This window comes from Trichechus manatus, unplaced genomic scaffold (assembly GCF_000243295.1).
Source record: "Trichechus manatus latirostris isolate Lorelei unplaced genomic scaffold, TriManLat1.0 scaffold00057, whole genome shotgun sequence".
NCBI classification, from domain to species: domain Eukaryota; kingdom Metazoa; phylum Chordata; class Mammalia; order Sirenia; family Trichechidae; genus Trichechus; species Trichechus manatus.
In genome coordinates, this window is record NW_004443993.1 from 2680723 (window position 1) to 2698286 (window position 17564).

Genomic DNA, 17564 nt, shown 5'->3' on the forward strand with positions numbered 1-17564 from the left:
CTAGTCTTAAAGGCGTTGATGACTCTGCCTCCAGTAGTAAAGAGGGCACCGGCAACCCATGGTATGAGGTGACAACATTAATACACAAAATATCACCGCCAATAGATCAAGTATTGGTGAGAAGTGAGGCTTTGGGTGATCAAATATTTGATGCTTTTCTACAATTTTGTCAGAATGAGAAGTATAGGGAAGTTGATTGTTTGGTACTACTTTCGCTAGAAAAAGTGGTGAAAGAAAGATATGAATTCAGGGCTTCAGAGTCACAGCTCAAGCACTGCATAAAGGAACTCAAAATTGCCACTTATACCCTGAAAGAAAGCCTTATTTCTTGTAATAACAGAGCTAATATTGCTGAAGACCAAACCCAGAGTCTTGTCGCAAGACTGGATAAATTACAATGCCAATGAATTCCCAATCTCGAATGGTGTCTGAAGTTAAAGTGAGGGCATTTATTGGGAAGAAATGGGATCCTAATACTTGGGATGAGAACATATGGGCAGATCATTAGGAAGCTGGGGACACTGAGCCCCTAAATTCCACTAAATCACTCCTGCTAAAAGAACCATCCCTCCTACTCGCATCTGAAGAGGTCGCTCCATCTTTGTTGGCTAAGCCACACTCCCCAGTAAAACCATTATCACTTTTGTGATCCTATTTGGCATGTTTTCTCCTTTTCAAAATGGGCAACTGAGGGCTTGACATGACTAACTCCATAATGAACCTGTAAGTTCTTTTCTCTTTGCCTTCTCCCTTTTTGCATACTTTCACTAATGGCTTTGTTTTGCACATACCTTTGTTAATGACTCTGCTTTATGACTTAGGATCCCCCACAGGAAGACTAGAGCCCAGATGTCAGAGATGTATATTTTTAGCCTGATAAGGAAATGTCCGGTTCCCTATCTCTTTAGTATGATAAAGAGTCTCTTGTAATTATCTTGAGGTGAATAACAACACTTTTAACCTTTGTAAAAATCATATATAAACTCTAATGTAAAAATGCCTTTTGGGACTCCGTAGAGACAGCCTGTATTGCTGCTGGGTCCCCAGTGGAGTACATTTCCTGAATTAAAAACTTTCTCACTCTTTCTGACTTGGAGTGTGTTTCATTGGCTCAGCTGCTCCAGGACACGGACCCTATTTGGGTAACACTTCCACATCCATCTGATGAGATTAACCTAGCTGTGCCTGAAGAATTTTTGTCTGAGGTATTGCCTAAGGCATCCCTGAGGTAAATACCTTAAGACATTGCTGAATGTTCCCAGGACCCACCTTTACCACCCATTTTTCTTCTAGACCTATAACAAGACTTAAGTCCCAGAGAGGTGAAGTACAAAGTGTGACCTAGGAGGAGGTATGCTACACTCCAAAAGAATTGATTGACTTTTCTAATATGTACAAACAGAAACCTGGGGAATATGTGTGGGAATGGCTATTAAGCATGTGGGATAATGGTGCAGAGAACAAAAAGTTGGATCAGTCTGAGTTTATTGATATGGGCCCACTAAGCATTCTTCATTCAATGTTTCAGCACAAGAGGTTAGGGAAGGATCTAACAGTTTATTTGGTTGGTTTGCTGAAGCATGGATTATGTGGTGGCCAACACTAAATCAAGTTGAAGTACCAGACCTGCATTGGTATACTAGAAGAAGGTATCCAAAGGCTTAGGGAAATTGGCATGCTAGAGTGGATTTCTCAGGTTAGATACAGAGACCCACAGATGGAATGCCCAGAGGACACACCTTTTACCACAATAGTGAGGAACAAATTTGTGAAGGGAGCTCCAGCATCCTTGAAGACTACTGTGATTGCAATTTTATGTAAGTCAGATTTGACAGTGGGACTGCCCTAACTGAATTAAGACACCTAACTACAATGGGGCTGACTGGATCCCATGGTGGTAGGGGCCAAGTGGTGGCACTCAACTGACAAAGACAAGGTGGATGTGGTTACCATAATGGACAGTGGAGTTAAAGCAGTAATCAGAATAATCTGATTTGTATAGACTTATGGTGTTGGCTACTTAGTCATGGTGTCTCTAGGAGTGAAATAGGTGGGAAATCTACTAAATGTTTACTTGATCTGTACAAGCAACAAAATTGTAGACCAAGCGAATGGCAGTCTAACTCAAATCACTAGAATAGTCAGGGCACCTCAGTCAATTCCCAGACTTGAGCCAGTTTAAAGACCCACAACCCCTTGAATGAAGGGGAGGCTAGGTCCCCTTGAGGAAGGACACCAGTACACTGCCAAAAATTTATACTGCAAATCTTCTCCCAGCCTTCCCCAAAGGGATCTACAGCCTTTTACGAGAGTGACTGTTCACTGGGGAAAAGGAAATAATCAGACTTTTAGGGGATTGGTGGATACTGGCTGTGAACTGACATTAATTCCTGGAGACCCAAAATGTCACTTTGGCCCACCAGTCAGAGTGGGCATGTATGGAGGTCAGGTTATTCATGGAGTCTTAGCTCAGGTTCATCTCACTGTGGGTCCAGTGGGTCATCAAACCCATCTCGTAGTGATTTTCCCAGTTCCAGAATGCATAATTGAGTTAGACTTATTCAGGAACTGGCAGAACCCCCACAGTGGATCCCTGACAAGTGGAGTAAGGGCTATTATAGTAGGAAAAGCCAAGTGGAAGTGATTAGAACTGCCCCTACTTATGAAAATAGTAAACCAAAAGCAATACTGCATTCCTGGAGGGATTGCAGAGATTACTGCCACCATCAAGGACTTGAAGGATGCAGGGGTGGTGATTCCCACTACATCTCCATTCAATTCATCTTTTGGGCCTGTGCAAAAAACAGATGGATTTTGGAGAAAGACAGTGGATTATTGTAAACTTAACCAGGTGGTGACTCCAATTGCAGCTGCTTTTACCAATGTGGTTTCATTGTTTGAGCAAATTAATACATCTTCTCTTACCTGATATGCAGCTGTTGATCTAAATAATGCCTTTTTCTCTATCACTGTTTTGAAGGAACACCAGAAAGTTTGCCTTAAGCTGGCAATACCAGCAACACACCTTCACTGTCCTACCTAATGCTCTAGCCCCATGTCATAATTTAGCCCTCAGGGACCTTGATCACCTTTCCCTTCCACAAGACGTCACACTGGTCTGTTACATTGATGACATTATGCTGATTGGACCTAGTAAGGAAGAAGTGTCAATGACCCTGGACTTATTGGGAAAACATTTGCATCTTAGAGGGTGGGAAATTAATCTGACAAAAATATAGCCACCTTTAACCTCAGTGAAATTTCTAGTGGTCCAGTGGTGTGAGGCATCTCAAGATATTCCTTCTAAAGTAAAAGATAAGTTATTTCATCTGGCCCCTTTCACAAATAAAAAGGAGGCACAACACCAGTTGGGCCCCTTTGAATTTGGAGGCCACATATCCCTCATTCGGGTGTGATACTGTGGCCTATTTATCAAGTGACTTGAAAAGCTGCTAGTTTTGAGTGGGGCTCAGAACAAGAGAAGGCTTTGCAACAGGTTCAGGCTGCCGTGCATGCTTATCTGCCACTTGGGCCGTATGATCGGGCTGATCCAATTGTGCTTCAAATGTAAGTAGCACATAGAGATGCTGTTTGGAGTCTTCTGCAGGCCTCTATTGGTGAATCACAGCACAGACCTTTAGGATTTTGGAGCAAAGCCCTGCCTTTCTCTGCAGATAACTACTCTCCTTTTGAGAAACAGCTTTTGGTTGGTTACTGGGCCTTAGTAGAGACTGAACACTTAAGCATGGGCCACCAGGAGACACAATGATTACATTGAACTGGAATTTAAGAATGCCGCCTGGCCGCTTTGGGCTCCTCTTGCCTCAGGATCAACAGGCAAAGAAGGGAGTTCTGTACTGGCTGGTGTGATTGATCCTGATTATCAGAGGGAAATCAGATTGATATTACACAATGGAGATAAAGAAGAGTATGTCCAGAATGCTCCTTAGAAGGAAGGATGGCAAGACTACGTCTCACACGTTATCAGGAGGGATCAGTCTCTGGAGAGGGACATCATGCTTGGTAAAGTAGAGGGTCAGCAAAAAAGAGGAATACCCTCAACAAGATGGATTGACACAGTGGCTGCACCTGTGGGCTCAAGCGTAACAATGATTGTGAGGATGGCGCAGGACTGGGCAGTGTTTCGTTCTGTTGTACATAGGGTTGCTATGAGTTAGAACTGACGCGATGACACCTAACAACAACAACATCATTTCTGGAATACAGGCGATCCCTTAGGAGGTCTGTTAATACTACCACGCCCTGTGATTAAAGTCAATGGAAAACTACAGTGACCCAATTCTGATATGACTACTAATGGCCCAGACCCTTCAGGAATGAAGGTTTGAGTCACCCCACCAGCAAAGATCCACAACCAGCGGAGGTGCTTGCTGAAGGCAAAGGGAATATGAAATGGGTGGTGGAAGAAGGTAGTTCTAAATGCCAGTTATGATCATGTGACCAGTTGCAGAGATGAGGACTGTAATTATTATGAGTATTTCTGCCTTGTATGTGTGCATCAAATATTTTTGTTTTCTTCACTTATAAAATATAAGATGTAAATGGGGCTCGTGCATTTTTGGTTGTATGCATGTTGTATAATGTTAGGCACAAGTATAACTTTATAAGTGTCTTTATTTAGAGAATGTGTGTGGTTTAAGGAGATGTGTACAGGTGTGAATTTGACAAAGGGTGGACTGTGATAGTTAAGGTGGTGTGTCAACTTGGCTGGGCCATGATTCTTAGTGGTTTGGCAGTTACATAATGATGTAGTTCGGCAGTTTTGTAATGATGTAATTTAGCAGTTATGTAATGAAGTAGTTATCCTCCATTTTGTGATGTAATATAATCACCTCCATGATGTGATCTGATGTGATCAGCCAATCAGTTGTAAGAGGAGTTTCCTTGGGGGTGCGGCCTGTATCCAATATATATAGACATTCTGGCAGAGCTCACTGGGTTTTGCTCACTTTGGATCCTGTATCTGGCTTGTCATTATCTGACCTCCAGTTCTTGGGACTTGAGCCAGCAGCCTGCCATCTTACTGCTGATCTTGGATTCTTCAGCCTCTGCAGTTTGTGAGCCAACAGCCTGCCATCTGACCGATCTGGAGTTCATCAGCCCCTGAAGCTACCTGAATCATGAGTAACCTCCAGCCTGAAGCCTGACCCACAGACTTGGGATTTGTCATCCTCTACAACCGTACAAGCCATTTCCTTGAGACAAATCTCTCTATCTTTATATATATATATATGTATGTATATATATACTTCACTGGTTTTGCTTCTCTAGAGAACCCAGCCTAAGACAGCTTCTATAGTGGTTCTTTCTGGAGAGTAGGTATCTCCTTTAAGAATTTCAGGAGCATAACGGATTCACTCCCTGGTGGGAAAATGTAGATACTGCCTGAAGCCCAGCCCAGCCCTCAGGATAACATTTGAACTCCTTAGCGTGGCTCTTACAAACTGGCCCTTGCCTCCCTCCAACCTCATCTCATACCTATTCATACTTTCCTGCTTTGACTATATAGAATTATTTGTAGTTCCCCTTACACTTTATGCTGTTTCCTGCCTTTGTACATTTGCACATGCTGTTCCCTCTGCCTGGAATACCCTCCCCAGATTTAGACACCTGACAAGGCCTATTCTTTCTTGTACTGAGCTGAAGCATCACCTCATCTGCACTCTTTCCAAACAACCCCAGGCAGACACAGGTATTCACTCTTTCCTGCAACTTGTCCAAAACCTCTAATCCAGTACTTTATTGTACTGTAATTGTCAGTTTTCCCATGAGACTGTGAGCTCCTTGAAGGCAGGAACTGGGATTTTCAAATTTGTATCCCCATACATAGCACAGAACCTGTCTTAAGTAATTCGTGTTTAGTTGTGGAATGAAGGAAGGAACAGCCCAAGTGCCACTAACATGTCTTTCATAATCATCCCCTGCAAGAAGGAATCAGGTAATTCCAGAATGGGGGATATATCTACCTTCTAAAAGAACAATTAATTTTTTAACCTAATCACTATTTGAACTTTAAGTTTGCCTTTTTCTAAGCTATAATATCTGTATAATTATGTCTTATGCTAGTTATTTATTTTTTCTAAGATGCAAATATTAAAAATATTCATCCCAGCACTGCCTAAAGCAGTGTTTAAACCCACACTGCTCTGACAAGAAGCATCTGAGATGTTTGCTACAAACATAGCTTCCTAGGTCCCACCCTAAACCCACTCAATCAAACTTTCCAGGGGAGGGACCTTGGAACTAGTAGGCTTAACAAATGCCCCCAAATGATTTTTATCTTTAAGAGAATTTGGGAAACAATGAACTGAAGAAAGCTGTCTACCATATTTGATAGTGCAGATATAGAACATTTCCATCATCACAAAAACGATTGTCCATTGGACAGTCTAGAGGGCCTCTGGAATGTAAAATGGCCATCTGAGGAATTTGTTCCACTGGAGTGCAGGCTGAGAAGGGCTTTCATGCGGGCAAAGGTTCACATGATCTTTGTTAATATTGAGTGAGAAACAGGGAAGGGTTGATTATCTCAGCCTCAGAAATACAACTCCCAACAAGGATTTCCAATAACTTTCTGTCAGGGACTCAGAAAAATACAAAAAAGAAGTCCCAAATGTAAAGAATTTCTAATAAACTTTATTCTTTTTGTTATCTACTGTCCTCCAGTAGTGATCAGCGGTCAATCTTTAGAAGAAAAAAGACCTGTAAGCTCAACTTTAGTTACAGCAAAGAAAGAAGTTGGACAGGGAAGGATTGGCTGGCAGTTACTGAAGGGGCAGAGCAGGTTGAATCCTAGAGACCACCAGTATTGGCTGAAAGGAGAGCTCAGGGTATCATTTGGGCCTGAAAAGGGACCCTGTGGCTTGACAAGAGAGGCCCATATGCAGTTTCTAGCACACCCTTGTGCATTCCTGCCTCAGTTCCTGGCTGAAAATGCCTGACATTCTCCCTCCCTATTAATTCATGTAATGAATTTATGCCGAATGCCTGTAAGTGCCAGATGCTGTGAACACAAAGTCACAGATAGAGCTATGCACAGTCATTAAAATGGTGTGGTATTTGACTGGATCTCCATTTGGGGGAAAAGAAAAAGACAGAATCTTATTTTATACTATACAGAAAAATAAATTATAGATAATTTTATAAGTATAAAAATAAAACCTAGAAATATTAGAAAAAATGTAAAAGACATTATGGTCTGAGGTAGTAAAAGCCCTTCTTAAATGAGATAAAAGAAAAGCCATAAAAGACTGATAATTTTGACCTCATCAGAATTCAGAATTTCTGTTTCACAAAGAATATCACCAAAGTTAAGATAATCAACCACTCAGCCGCATCCCCCTGCCCCCTCATGCTTCCATGACCCTGGCCCTCCCAGGGACCCGGGCCCAGATCTGAACCCTGTGATCCCTGGCCCCCTCTCCTGGGCCATGACCAACTTGGGCCTCAGCTCCTGGGCTACTTCTTGGTGGCTGCATGGGCACCATCACCAGCATGGACCTGCCACAGTGGAAGCAGTCCTCCTATGGAGGCAACACCATCATCACGGCCGTGGGCCTCTATGAAGGGCTCTGGATATCCCGCACCTCCCAGAGCACAGGGCAGGTGCAGTGCAAGCTCGACTCACTGCTCACCCTGGACAGTAGGCCTCGACTGGCTGGGGGTGGGGGTGGGCCATCCTGGATGTTAAGCTTCTACTGCCTGGGGTGGGCGGGCCACCCTGGGATGGTAGGCCTCCACTGGCTTGGGGAGGCGGGTGAGTTGCCCTGGACAATGGGCCTCGGCCGACTGGGTAGGAGAATGGAATGCGGGGTACAGGGAGGCTGGGAAACAGCCTTCCCCACAGTCTGCATCAGCTCTGGGCTCTGCTCTCCAGTCTCCCCCTCCACACTCCCCCCGATACCATCACTGTATACATTAAAAAACCCAGGCCATCCTCATGTCCCACCGTGGGCAGGGGCTCTAGGGCCTGGCAGCCATGGGCCCAGATTCCTGTTCTGCCACTCTAACCTTGAACAGGTCACTAAGCCTCTTTGTGTCCCCCTGTCCCCATCAGTAAGGGGGGTACTAAGACCCTCACAGGGCTCTGGGAGGATCGAGTGACAAGAAATGCTCAGTGAAGACCCTGCCTTCCACCTCTGCCATCCTCTGTATACAGACAAACTTGGGCACACACACCCACTTACCAGTCCTGCCACCCCAGGTGGCATGTACACACACACACACACACACACACACACACACACACACACACACACACAGTGCTTGGGTACACAGGTCTCTCTCCTCCCAGGCTGTGGAGTTGAGACAGACAGCTGGGTTGTAAACAAGCCCCACTGCAGCCTCTAATCTGGTGTGGGAAGGCCTACCCATCCTCATCCTGCCCAGAGCCCCGCAGGCAGCCTGAGCTGGGGCTGCTATCACATGCCCCCGCTGCATCCATCACAGGCAGGCCCTCAGGCCTCCCTCAGGCACCCATGGGGCCCAGGGATGACCCAAGCACCCACAGAGAGGCAAGCACATGGCAGGTAGGTGTGGGTAACTCAAAGGGAAGAGGGGAAGGTGATGAGAATCAGATGGCTGAGGGGAGGGGTCCCTCATAGAGGGCCAAACTGGGCTGAGCCGGGCCTCAGACACCTTCAGCTCTTCCTTCTGCTGAATCCACAAGGGCCCCAGGAAGAGCTGCCCGCAGCTGCTTTGGAGGGACAAGCCAGGCCCAAGAGGGAGTCCCCGGGGCAGAAAGAATCGGAAAAGAGAACTTCAATTGCACCCCCCACCACCAAAATTGTCTGCACGTGGGAGTGAAAAATAGAGTTAATTGTGAAGGGGACTCTCACCTTCCCCACGCAGGCCTGTCCTCACCCTCGTCATGTCACATGCAGGGCCCCTCACTTATCTCCTCACACCTGCCTGCAGGGGTCTGACCTCTAGTCTAGCTCCTGCTCAAACCCTTCCCCTGTTGCGACTCCTCCCACCTCAGGCCAGACCCTGAGGTACCCCTCCCCCACGTCTACACTGCTAGCAGCTCACTTGGTGCCCTCCCGCCAGCCCCAGGTAACATCCAGTCAGCATGAGTTCTGATGGTGGTGGCCATGCCCCTGAGCTTCTTGGCCATGGTCCTCAGTGTGGTTGACATGAAGTGCATGCTGGTCGGAGACAGCAAACCCATCACCAAGGGCCGTGTAGCCATCTCCCAGGTTGCCCTCTTTCTCCTGGTGGGTGAGTGCCCCTGACTCCTTCTCCACCATCTTGGCCATGGCAGGCAGCCCCAGCCCTGGGTGGCCAGGACCGGAGCAGAGCTGAGTACCCCCTCCTTTGTCCTTAGGCCTCTGCACATTGACAGCTGTCTGTGGTATGCCACCCTGGTGACCCAGGGGTTCTTGAACCTGGGCACACCTGTCAATGCCAGGTGAGTGCCAAGGCATGGCTTGGGCTGGGGGGACAGGCTAGGCCTCCTTGCTCTACATCTTCTGGAGCCACTGGCCTTCGTCCAGCTGTCGTCTAAGAGCCAGACCTGCACGGGGCAGTTGTGGAGGGAAATTGGGGGGCAGGACCCAGGTGCTATTATTGAGAAGCTCTCTGGAGTGGGGAACCAGGTGGGGTGTGGCTGCGCCTGGAGGAGGGGAGGGAGGCCAGCAGTGGGCACCCAGGAGTAGTGGGAACTTCCCAAGGAGTGAGAGTGGTGAGGGTGAAGGGCCCTGGCCTGGGTTAAAATCCTGGCTCTGCAGGTACTGACTGTGTGGCCTTGGCAAGTTACTTAATCTTTCTATGCCTGGTTTCTTCCCCTTGTAAACCACCAGGGGGTGGTGGTTAGGGCTCAATGTGAAGATGCATTGAGGAATTCAGCACAGTGCCTGGCCCACTGGAGAGTGTTCAACAAACCTATGTGCTATCTTGTTGGTGGCGGCAGGGCTGGCGCAGTTTCCTGCAGGAGGCAGCGGTTACTTCCACTCAGGGAGAGAAGGTTGGAGAAGTGACTGGAGCAGAACATGCTGGCGTTTGCAGTGCTAGGAAGAATGTGATTCTTTGCCCTGGGAGTGGAAGGCAGCAGTCCCTCTGGCTGTGCTGTGCAGCTTGCGGGGAGAGGCAAGACCAGTAAGGGGGTGGTCGTGAAAGTCTCTACAAGAGGGCTTGGGGCCAGGGAGGTGGGGTGGAGATGGAGGAAGAACAGGCTGAGAGATATTTAGGAGATTAGAATAGGCAGGACTTGTAAGACTGAGGGCATGGGGGCAGGACAGGAGGCTCTCGAAGGGCCTGGGCCCTTCCTCTCAGCCCTGCCAAGAGCAAAGGATGGAATAATCTCAACCCTGGCATCCCAATGGGTCCTGGGGTGGAGGAAGGATGGGAAAAGATGCTGGGCTGTCACAGTTAGGAGGGCTTCCTGGAGGAGACAGTTGTAGAGTAGGAGGAAAAGAGGAGCCCTCACCTGTATGAGGCTTAATCCCTGTGCTGGGGACACAGGAATCAGATGTCCCTCTGCCCTCAAGGTGCTCCCCAGGGAACTAAACAAGCCAGGCAATGAATGAGTGAACGCGAGCAGAGTCAGTGGTCAGGGCAGGAGGCCAGGCCAGCATAGAGGAGGAATTCTTGGAGGAGGAGGGGAGTTATCACAGAAAATCCGCAAGAGGAGGTGACATTTGAACTAGGCCCTGAAGGTGGAGGAGCTCAGTAGGCACAGAAGAGAGGGGATGCCCCAGGAGGAGGAGGGCCTTGTGCAAAGGCACAGAGAGGTACAGCCAGGACATGGCAGAGGCTGGCCGAGAAGGCCAGCAAGGTCCCCTTTGGAAGAGCCCAGTGTGTAGGCTGAGGAGACTGGCTTTCTCCCAGAGGGCAGTGGGGAGCCCTGTGGGGAGTTTCGTGGGCCGGACAGGAACTGAGAGGAAGAGGATACTGGGCTTGCTCTGCTCCTCACTGACCAGACCTCGTCCCCCTCCTGTGCCCCCTCCACCAGCCTGATGAGGAAATGGGCCCAGAGAGGGGCAGGGACCTGCCCAAGGTAGCACAGAACAGGGACTAGGGCCCGTCTTGGGCCTGGGTCATTGTATGGTGTTGATATGCTGGGGCAGGGAGAGGAGGAGGACTAAGCCTTCACCCTGACTTCTCTAGAGAGACCGGGGAGGCTTGTGAGTCCCTCAACCTTAGCTTCCCTTACTTACCCCTCCCTCTGCTAGCGAAGAGGCTTGTGAGGACCCAGGTAAGGAATGGGACACTGAGAGGGTGAGGTTGAGGGAAGGCCTGGAGCATCCCCCTTGACTGCAGCCACACCTAACAGTTTCCTTTTTATCCTTGCAGGTATGAATTCAGCCCATTCATGGGCTGGGCCTCTGCTGGCCTGGGTATGCTGTGGGGCTCCTTTCTCTGCTGCACGTGCCCAGAGCCTGAGTGTTCTAGCAGCAGCCGGCAGCTGTACTGGCCGGGGCCCTTGGCTGCTGCCGGAGAGTATGTTTGAGTCCCGCCTGCCCTGGCAGCCAGCCTTCCTAGTGGCTCCCTTGCCCAGTACTCCAGCTGGGGCCAGTGGGGCACAGGATGTCCCCTGAACACAGTCTCAGGCTCTGAGCAGCTTGTTCCCCACATAGACACCCACCCTGAGATCCAAAACCCAGGCCCAGACAGAGAGATGCTAAGAGGCAGGGGCCCAGCCATGGTGCAGGCACAAGTCCAAGCCCTCAGACCTGCCTGCACAGCCTCTTGGGTACCAGGTGGATGGGCTCATGTGCATCAGCCCAGGTCCCATCCCTTTCACCTGTCCACTTACTCACTAAACAGTATGTGAGTGTCTGCTATGTGAAAGGCCCTGGGGATACACCAGAGAATAGGACCCACTTTAGTGCCCAGCACCTTGTGGTGGGCAAAGCTCTTGGCCTCCCTGACCCCCACTGACTTCTCACAACAATCCATGGACAAGGCAGTGAGGGATGGTGAACTTCCCCATGCTATACACAAGGTAACAGAGGTTCAGAGAGACAAAGAGATATGCTCTGGTCTCTCTGACTTCGGGTTTAGAGGTCTTTCCAGTATGCCCGGTGCTGCCACGGACACCCACACTGTGGGCTAGAACAGACCATGTCACCCCTGGGAATGGGCCCCAGGCAAGACAGGGCCAAGATAGGACTAAGCTGGCCAGTCCCTCTGTCTGGGCCTGAGTGCCACAGCCTCTGCCTCCCCCTCAGCCATTGCAGCTCACCCCCACTAACAGTTGTGATGGTTAATGTTGTGTGGACTTGGCTAGACCATGATTCTTAGTGTCATGTAATCATCCTCCATTTGGTGATCTTCCATAAGTAATCTAATCACTTCCATGATGTGATTTGATGTGATCAGCCAATCAGTTGTAAGCAGAGTTTCCTCGAGGGTGTGGCCTGCACCTGATATGTATGGACGTTCTGGCAAAGCTCACTTGCTTGCTCTGGATCCTATTTCTGGAGTGTCATCATCTGACCTCCAGTTGTTGAGACTTGAGCCAGCAGCTTGTCGTCTGACCTGCTGATTCTGGGTTGGTCAGCCTCTACAGCCAATGTGAGTCAGGAGAAGCCTCCAGGCAATGCCTGACCCACAGACTTTTGGACTTGCCAGCTTCCACAACCTCATGAGCCATTTCCTTGAGATAAATCTCTCTCTCTGTCTATGTATATATATACATATACACGCTCCACTGGTTTTGCTTCTCTAGAGAACCCAGCCTAAGACACCAGCTCTCTCTCTTTTGACTTTCAGACCAATTGTTAAATTGTCCGTCTCTGCCAAGGGCCCTCTGGGTGTGTAATGTCCAGGTTCCCAACCTGAGTCTATCCCCCTGTCACACCTAGACTGTTTGGTCTTTTCTGGAGAGAGAAGTTAGCATCCAGCCCCAAGTGTGATATCCTTTGGTCTGTCCGTGGCGTGGCTGGGGCAGGGCTGCCTCAGAGAGGTCAGAGCTGGCCACTGGGGCCCTTGGGCATAAACGTGAGGAGACCAAGGTGTGTTGGGTGGTCTTCACGGCACATTCAAAGCTGAGCAGGAAATAACTCAGGGCTCCTGCCCCCTGTTCAGGTAGGCTCTGTAGCCTGGCCTTGGGCTTGGCACCAGGGCCTTCCTGATGGAGATCCCTCCATTCCTGGAGGCTTCCTGGAGGCCCAGCCCAGCACTGGGAGCAGGCTGAAGGGAGACACAGCCCTGCCCCAGCTACTCTGGTCTGCCCTTGGGAGTCCTGCTGAGCGAAGAGACAGTCTTTGGGTTACCCTCCAGCTAAGTGCTAGTGATCAGAGTTGGGTGCAGGGGCATTGTGTAGGAGCTCACTAAGGGGAGAAATGAACAAAGGAAGGACATTAGGACCTTCAGACATTAGGACTGCCCTGAGCAAGGTCTGAAGCACTCAGCTCTGCCCCTGTTGCTGCCCCCACCATTTCTCCTCCCCAGGTCAGCTGAGGCCCAGTAATATCCAGCCCTGGAACCCGAGTGGGGAGTGGTGCCAGCTCCAGGGGAAGGCTTTCTTCTTTTTTAGGGGAAGGTCCTTGTCATCAATCTTTCCCTAGTCTAGGAACTTCTCAGCACAAGGACCCAAAGGACACACTCCACTGCAGGCTCTTCTTTCTTGGTGGTGTGAAGTCCCTATCCTCTGCTCAATTCTCTCTTTTATATCTCAAAAGAGACTGATTCAAGATTCAGCCTAATTCTGTAGATTGAGTCTTGCCTCATTAACATAACTGCCTCTAATCCCACCTCATTAACATCATAGAGGTTACGATTTACAACACATAGAATAATCACATCATATCACAAAATGGTGGACAACCATACAACACTGGGAATCATGGCCTAGCCAAGTTAATACATATTTTGAGGGGACACAGTTCAATCCATGACAGTATAGAAGGGGGAAAGGCCCCAGAGGGATGCAGGGAAATGAACCTAGGTCAGCCCCAAGGCCCGGGCCCTTCATCCTCAGTATCCCCCAACCAGAGCATGCTGGCCTCTCCCCACATGCACAGGTCTCTCCCATCCCAAATGTCCTCTCTGGATACTGTGTCTCTCTTCGGCTACTGCCCTATCTCTCTCTCATCTGCACAACAACCTCGTGGAAAGAGTTGTCCACAACTGTCCCTCCTCCCTGGCCACCCACATCCTCCTCTGCCTACTCAGTCTGGTCTCTTCCACCACCTCTCTGGTGACCACATCACACACCAAGTCACCAAATCCCCAGTGCACAGCTCAGCCTTCTCCCACAGCTTGACTCTGAGAGATGAAGTGACGGAGATAAAGTAAGATGAGAAAACTGTTCACACGCTCCAACCAAGGGTCAGGAAGGGAGGAGAGAAGCAAACAGTGGGGAGCTGCTGTGGGATCCTCCCCTCGGCGCACCTTGGCCTGGCAGCTGCTGCACATCCTCAAGGGCCCCTGGGTGATGGCCATTTCGAACAACCCATCTAGCCTCTGGCCATAGGGCTTGTAACAAAATAGGATTATCAGAGACCTGCCCCTAGAATCATGAATGAGAACTAAAACTAAGGTCTCTCCAGGTGGCTGAAGCTACAGTGTAGTGGTTCTCTACCCTGATGCACATTAGAATCACCTGGGGGAGCTGATTCCTGCCCCACCCACCCCAAGATTCTGACTTAGTTTGTCCAGAGTGGACCTGGGCATCTGGGTGTTTATAAGCTCCCCAGGTGACTGTAATGTGTGGTCAGCACTGAGGGCTGTCTCTATGAGGCCTAAAGCTCAGGGCTATTGGGGGGCACATTTCTTGCCACTCTGAGGAGGTCTGCGGAGGGAGAAATGTACTACAAAAAGAGGGGTGATGAAACACTGAAGAGAAAGTCTGGTTTCAACTTGCCATTCGCGAGACCAGGCTGCTCTGTAAGATGCCCACATCTGTCCTTCCAATAAAAGCCCCTTTTTGCTTAACCAATTTAACTTTGATTCCCATTACACACAGCCAACAGAGTCCTAATGAACACAGAATTTGGAACCTAGGAATCGAATGTTGCAGTGACGACTTCTGCTATGTGGTACTGGCTGAGAAGGGGTGGGACACAGGGCTGAGAAGATCTTTCTCCTTAGTCCAGGCTGTACTTGGCAATCCATGCTATTAGGTCATGAAGCAGCTGGCCAGGAAATCATGTATTGTCTGTCTGCTGGGGTTCAGGCTGCACCAGAGGCTTGGGACCTGGTAGAAAAATGTCAGGATGGAATGTGTTGACTTCTTGTGGGCTCCAGTGAGGGACTGAGAAAGAGATACAAGCTCCAGCCAAGGTGGCCGCCTGACAGCAGAGGGGACCCAGCTTTGTCTGTGCTTTTGTTAAGGGAAGCCCTTTCTGCTGCAGCTAGAGATTGGAGATGTTGAGTCAGATAGCCACACACCTTGCTGAACTGCACAGCCAAATTAATATGCTGATTTAAAAAGTAACGGGCCACAACATGAATGAAGCTTGAAAACATCATGCTGAGCGAAATTGGTCAGTTGCAAAAGGACAAATACTGTGTGATCACACTTACATGAAATAAGCAAAAAATAGAAACCAAAAATTATTAGTGGTTACCAAGGTGGGAGGGAGAAGGAAAGGGGGAATTTTTGCTTAGGGGACAGTGAGTTTATGTTAATGGTGGTGGACTAATTTGGAAAAGGGATAGTGAGAGCGGTTGCATAACTTGAAGAATGTAATTAGTGTCACTGAATTGTACATGTAGAAATTGTTGAGTTGGTGTAAGTTTTGTTGTATTATGTTTTCTCCACCCATTGCTGTGGCATTGATCCCAACTCATAGTGACCCTATAGGACAGAGTAGAACTGCCCCCTAGGGTTTCTAAGGAGCAGGTAGTGGATTCCAACTACCAGTCTTTTGGTTAGTAGCTGAGCTCTTAACCACTGTGCTACCAGAGCACCACAATAGGAACAAAAAAAAAAAGTAGTGGGATCTTAGAATTGAGAAGTTGTCTGGAGAAGCCAGAGGAGTTTGGGAAGCCTGATCCCCTAGGCCTCCCCCTGAAGCAACTCCAGCTGTGCCTAGATTTCTCAGTCTCTCTCTCCCTCTTTCACACTCCCACCCCCACCCCCTCCCCACACGAGACCCATTTTAAATGTCTACATCAAGGTCACCTGGGCTGCCAACCAGAGGCAGGGCCAATTTTCCAGTGCCTCCAGCCAGGCTGTTGTTTACTGTCCTAGCCTTGAGGCTAAAGGCTTGGGAAGAGATGCAGGAAGGTGAGGCTCAGACTCAAAGGGCATGCTTTTAAAGCTTCACCGGTTGCCATCGAGTCAATTCCGACTCATAACGACCCGAAAGGACAGAGTAGAACTGCCCCATAGGGTTTCTAAGGAGCAGCTGGTGGATTTGAACTGCTGATCTTTTTGGTTAGCAACCGAGTTCTTAACCACTGCACCACAGGGCTCCTTTAAAGCTTTGGTCATTGTTTATTAGCAAGCAGTTCCCCAGGAATGAAATTGGCAGGCCATAATATAAGTTTTAGCACAGCAACAGGAGATATTCAGCAAAGGGGACTGAATCTGGGGCACTGGAGCAGTTGAGCAGGGAACTCATCTACTGCCTGGGAAGAGGGTCAAAAAACATGTGCCTGAGAAATTGGCATGTGGATTAAGTATTATTGATATCAAGGAATTACTGTTAATTTTGTGTAATAATGACATTGGTTGTTTTTCTAAAAATCCTTATCTGTTAGAGGAACACACTGAAATGATATAACGGGTTTGCTTGAAAATACTCTAGGAACAGAAAGTTCAGAGTCAGGGAAGTTATAAAATAACATTGGCAAGATGCCATTGGTACTTAGGGGGTTTATTCTACTTGCTCTGTGTGTATGTTTGAAAATGAAGAAATTAAAAGGTTTAAAAATGCCTCTAAGATCTACAAGTTGTATCATTTAATATACTCCCCCTGACCAGTGATATAAGAATGATAAATAGAGACTCTTGCTACTTGTCTTAGGGTTTTCTAGAGAAACAGAACCAGTAAGATATCTAAGATATCTATCTATCTATCCAGAGATTTATTTTAAGGAACTGGCTCAAAAGATTGAGGCAGGGATGGGAAGTCCAAAATCTGTAAGTCAAGTGACAGGCTCGAGATTCCTGTGGTCTTGTGTTCCAAAATCCATAGGCCAGCCGATGGAAAGAGTGAAGAAGGAGTTCTTGCAAAATGTCAACTATAGTCTGGAGGCAGACTACACCCTAGGGAAAATTCCCTTTTCGCAATTAAGACCTTCAACTAATTGGATGAAGCCACCCACATTATGGAGAGCAATCTATTTTACTACTTCATAGTAGAGTACCTGGGTGGCAGAAATGGTTAAGCACTCAACTACTAACCAAAAGGTCCCAGAGGTGCCTCAGAAGAGATGCCTGGCAATCTACTTTTGAAAGATCACACCTATTGAAAACCTAATGGATTGCAGTTTTACTCTGTAACACCTGGGGTCACCATGAGTTGGAATTGACTCAATGGCAACTGTTTTTTTTTTTTATATTTTATTGTACTTCAGGTGAAGGCTTACAGAACAAATAGTTTCTCATGAAACAGTAGTACACATGTTGTTTTATGACATTGGTTAAC

General features: G+C 48.1%; 1 protein-coding gene and 1 pseudogene across 1 annotated transcript in view; both read left to right on the forward strand.

The window, feature by feature from the left end:
- The window catches only part of LOC101346314 (claudin-19-like), a 16147-nt pseudogene extending 3363 nt beyond the window's left edge, over positions 1 to 12784 (forward strand).
- LOC101344790 (zinc finger protein 420) overlaps positions 1 to 17564 on the forward strand; it is a 347019-nt gene that overhangs the window by 303752 nt on the left and 25703 nt on the right. The window lies entirely within an intron of this gene.